Source organism: Gavialis gangeticus, unplaced genomic scaffold (genome assembly GCF_001723915.1).
Source record: "Gavialis gangeticus isolate Ggan-Ray unplaced genomic scaffold, GavGan_comp1, whole genome shotgun sequence".
NCBI classification, from domain to species: Eukaryota; Metazoa; Chordata; order Crocodylia; family Gavialidae; genus Gavialis; species Gavialis gangeticus.
The window spans coordinates 38,774,330-38,779,527 of NW_017728998.1; positions in this window are offsets into that span (position 1 = coordinate 38,774,330).

A 5,198-nucleotide genomic window follows, 5' to 3' on the forward strand; every position below is an offset into this window, starting at 1 on the left:
AACTACTTCACAGTTAGGGCGGCTAGGAGCTGGAACCAACTTCCAAGGGAAGTGGTGCTGGCCCCTACCCTGGGGGTCTTTAAGAAGAGGCTGGATGCCTACCTGGCTGGACTCATTTGAGTCCCGTTTCTCTTTTTGGGGTTTTTTTGTTGTTCTCCCGCCGTGGCGGGGGGTCAGGCTAGAAGATCTACTAGGTCCCTTCCAACCCTTAATCTATGAATCAATACCAACATTACATTAGTATGAGGGACATAAAATGAATGAGTGACCCTTAGCACACCCCATGGATCAGAGATGGATTTTATCCCTGGCTTCACACAAATCTTGCTCTGACCAAATAATGGGCCCTTTATGCAGCATAAAGGTCTCTTCCTCAAACTCTATGAAGGTTCTACACATTTTGCCTTCACTGCACTAAGGTCATGTTATATAGAATATAACATTTTAACAGAAACATTGAGTAGCCACTTTGCATCTAAATTTAAAAGAAACATTTCTTTAAGTGCCAAATATTATAACCTAACCAGATGCAAACTCTGGGGAAATCAGGTCTAGATGTAAACTCTCTGGCTTTCCCTATCTGTAGTACAGACCAAACCCAAGCCCTAAATACTGCCACACCTCACTCTTGCCTTTGTAGTTCCAGCCCATCTCATGAGCATAAAGCCCATTCCAACAACCTGAGTAGTCCCCGAGGCCCTTCAGTCCATAAAGAATTAACAAGAGTTGTCATATAGGGTGGGGTCTGGTTCCGAGGTAATCAGAGACAGAAGCACAGAGGGTAAAGGTAAGGTGATATGGTTAGAAGGAATATTTTGACAGGTAGGAAACCGGGCAAGCTAACAGGAAAGAACAACTCTGTATTGTATAGGGAGGCCCTCTCTGAATTTCTGTTTGAGGGCCCCAACTCCTGATTCCTCTTTACTTTCATTTCTGAAGAAAAATGTTAAAAAGATCTTTTACAGTTTGACTAAATGAGAGGGCTTGGGGGAGGAAAAGTAAAGAGATAGCTTTGTAACTACTTCAAGAGGCATACCAAATTAAAGGGCAATGTCAGTTTAGTGTTACTATTTTACTCCAGTCCTGTGATTTGTTACTGTATGTATTTTATTGCATATCTATTAGTTCCCCAACATGCCAACATGTACTCAAAACTGTGCAAACTTCTATAGATTTTTTAAAAATCTAGTTTACATTTTACCTAAACTTCAAGGAACACAAATTTCAAGGAACTGAACTTTTTTAAGCATTCCCTTTTCAGAAGACACCATTGAAAAGTCTTTTTAGTTATCCCTACTGGTGTTTCAAACTTGATCTAGTAAAAAATATTGTCTTGTGCATTTACTGGTATTCTGCACTGACAAGATACTGCACTACTGCAACCACTACCCCTCCCTTAGTAAATCAAGATAAGTTCCATGCTTCACATTGTCAATTTTACCTCTTTTCTGATGCTAGCTCTTTCTGTTTTCTGCTTATTTGTGGAGTAATTAAAATACTGTATCTATGACAAGATATTCATCTTAATATTGTCCTAATTTTGCCTAGTTTTTTTTCTGTCTATCTTGCAGAAATCACTGGTGACAATAGCCACTGATATAAGGAAAGTAAGCAGCAAGCTTCACAATAAACCATCATATACACTACTTCAGTTTGTCAAAACAATTAATGTTCATTTTGGTTTTATTCGGTTAGATCTGCAGTGACTGATCAGTATAAATTATGTATTAGGCTGCCCAGCTGTACTTGTTTATTCATGCATGGACTTGAAGAATTTTCATTTTCTCAGTACGAAAAAAAACTACAACAAAAAATCCATACTTTAAAATATAAAAATATACTTTCTTTTCTGCATTTTTCCTATATATTTAATTTTTTTTTTTAGAAACGTTGATTCTTCCCACTCCTCTCAGAATATTACTTGTCCTTATATTCCAATGCTTGTTTCAATTAACCTATTATTTTATTCAGTTTGTTATCATCAGCTGCATTTGAGTTAGTAGAAAGCACATACTTATCACTTTAACTCACAGCAATTACCTTCTAAGTAAAGCAATATCAGAGCCAAACTAAGTGATTTAGAAACTAAAAGCACCAAAAATCAAATTATAGACTCACTTCATTTGGACTCACGTCCTCTTGCTTCACTGTAATAGGAAGGGCAGGAAAAATGTTTTCAGTTAGACTTCTGGAACACTTCTTTAAGAACTGTAGTTTGAAATCCACCTCATTTTCTTCTGTGCACATACAATATAAATGTATTTTTGGGGGACACCTTACAAAAAGGAACACATACAGCATGTATAGAACATGTGCATGCCTGGGTTGGTTTAGATTACATAAATGTCAGTATAGATACAAAAAAAAATTAAAAGAGTCAGGTGACACATTATGGAAGCATAAGTTTTCCCACAAAACACTGTCTTCGGTGTGAAAAACAAAAGAAAAAACAGCTGCTGAAGTGGTTTTACCCTAATAAAAACAATAGCAAGTACCAAAGTACTAATTCCCCAAAGATTTACTGCACAATGATTAGTACAAGAAGCCATGAACATAAGGTTTATGCCAAGGTTTACAAATCATAGAAAGATGTTTTCAACAGTTTTGATTTCAGTTTTTAAATGAGATGTCCCAACAGGGTGAATGGGAGTAGGTTTTAGAGAAACAAGAAGAGACAGAACTTCTGACCTCTTGAAAAGCTGGTGGGAGAAAGGTAGAACTTGTGGTGGCTACTGTGAACACAGTTTAATTTCTCAGGTTGTAAGGGTAATTTAAAATGGTCACATGTCTGGTTCTTGTGCAAGTATAGGCACAAAGTATGCTACACAAAGATCTCCAAAGGGCAGGATGCCATAAGTAAGGAGAGAACTTGATTGCATAAGGCCATCTCTCAAAGCTGCACTCAGCTGCAAGATAACAAACAGGTAACAGATTTGTTTTAATATTGACTTGGCTGGGTAAAGGATGACATATACAGTGTTGCATTTGTGTCCATTAAAAATTGTTTTGCACTTGAAATCTTGTTGCAGTTTCGGTGTTCATTTGTTTGTTTTTTTTAAGGTCAGAGGGGTAAACTTGCTCACAGCATTTATTCAACTTAGCTGGATTTATAAATCGGGAATAAAGCAATAATGATACAACAATATAGCTCTTATGTATTAGTAACATAAAGGGGATGCACACAATTGTTGGTGTTGCTTTTATCAGATGATTTAAGAAATTTGCTGTTTAAAAAAAAGACTAAACTGGTAATAAAATCTGCTGAATCAAGCTTTAGAACTGGCTTTATTACTTTATAATTAACATGCTTTCCCTTGGGAATGCTTGCAATTAAATAATTAGCAGTAATGTTACCCAAAGGTGTTCTTTAATGAATTTTCTTAAATTATTGCCACTGTTAACGATAGCTAAAATGGCTCAGTTTTATACTGCTTGCTTGATTGAAACCTGCATATTATTTTGCCAAGCTAAAGACTAACTATTTTCTTTTAGTATCATGAATTATTCTTATTAAGTTGATCTGGAGATTATTTCAGCTCCTTTCAGCTATCTGGATTCTTTAAGGCTGTAGGAATTAAACAGACTATGAACAAGTGAGTTCTTCAGGAGGCTACACATTATCTATTGCTTTGAAACTTCTAGCCTTGGCTAGATGCCAAACCTTTGCTTGGGCAAGGCTTCTAGTTTAAATAGGTGTAGGGAATGGGATGCTACATCATGACTTAAATACAATAAAAACAGATTCTTAACATCTGCAAAGACTTGTTTTATCTTGGATTATTCTATGCAAACAAATAAAGGAAGTGGGGAACCTTACACAGAACAAGCAATACTGGTCCAGATCATCAAGAGTTCCTATTAATGACATTTCTGCCCACTGAGTTGGAATACATAAGTAGTGTAATATCTACCTACCTAATATGGTAACTCACCACTTCCTGATTGAAAAGGATGCATTTTATCATTGTACAAGGGCAGGGGAGGGGGAAGGCAGCTCACATCCAGATCTATACTTTTAAGTATATTGTTCCACAATTAAGAACGAGAGTCCACATGATTATTTTGCTTTGTTTTGTTTTTTTTATTTAAGATGATCTGAAATATAGTGGGTGTCTGGGCCTCCTCTTATCACTGCTATCTATCAATGCATTCTTGTAATCCTACCACCACAGTTCTTTAAAGTTTATGGGGATAGCCCATGACACCTCACTGGTGCACAAGGAGATTCTGCACTCAGCAGCTTTTTCCAATACTGAAATCCTGCAACAAATCCAGATCTCCATAAAAAAAAGTCTGTTACCTAATAATAGATCTTCATTTGTATGCACAGGTTATGGCTTTAACTACAACACCTGAAAATAATGAAAACATACTATGCATGTTCTTTTTTTGTGCATAAATGCCTACAGATCACTCCCTCACTCCATGGAGAGAATTCTCTCTGGCATAGTGAGTGCAGCTTCTAGCAATAGCATTGTACTAGTTCCCAGGTGAGAAGCCCTGTTTCTTAAGAAAAAATAAATACTAATAAAACCTTTAAGTGTTGTATTTTCCTGTTTTAAGAACCGACTGGGGGCCTGCTTTGCTTCAGTGAAGTATTTGACAGAATGGTGATTTCTGGAGACACGGGGCAGCTGGCATAAATAAGGGATAGTGGAAAGGGGGGTGGGGGGTGAAGTAGCTTTTCCCAGGCTTGGGGCCAGAAAAGAGCGTCTGCGTCCATCCCAAGCCTAACAGAGCCGCGGGTGGGTGTGTTGGGGGGAGGCTCTCTTTTTCTGATGTTGCAGTAGCTACTCCCCCTACATCTCAGTGTGTGTGTGTCTCTTTTCTGATACTGCAGTAATTACTCCTAAGTCTCAGCAGGTTCCACCATCCGGGCTGGGGCTGGGGCTGGGGCTGGGGCAGAGCTGTCCCCCCTCCCGCAGCTTCATGGCTCGGTGTGGAGGGAGAGGGGTGGGGGGCTGACAGCGCTGCCTGGCTTGTGCCTTGTGCCCTTGTAAACCTGGACGAGGCAGAAAGGAGAAGGTGGCTCTACCTGACTGAGCGCGTTTCGTTCCCTGAAGAAACGGGTTAAGTCTGTTTGTTCTCCCGTGGCGTGGGCGTCTCTCCCTCAGATCTGGATCTAGCGCCGTTTGATCACAGCCCGGCTTCACTCGCGGCTCTCCAGCGCCACCCTTAGAGAGCCCGAGCAGCTGCAG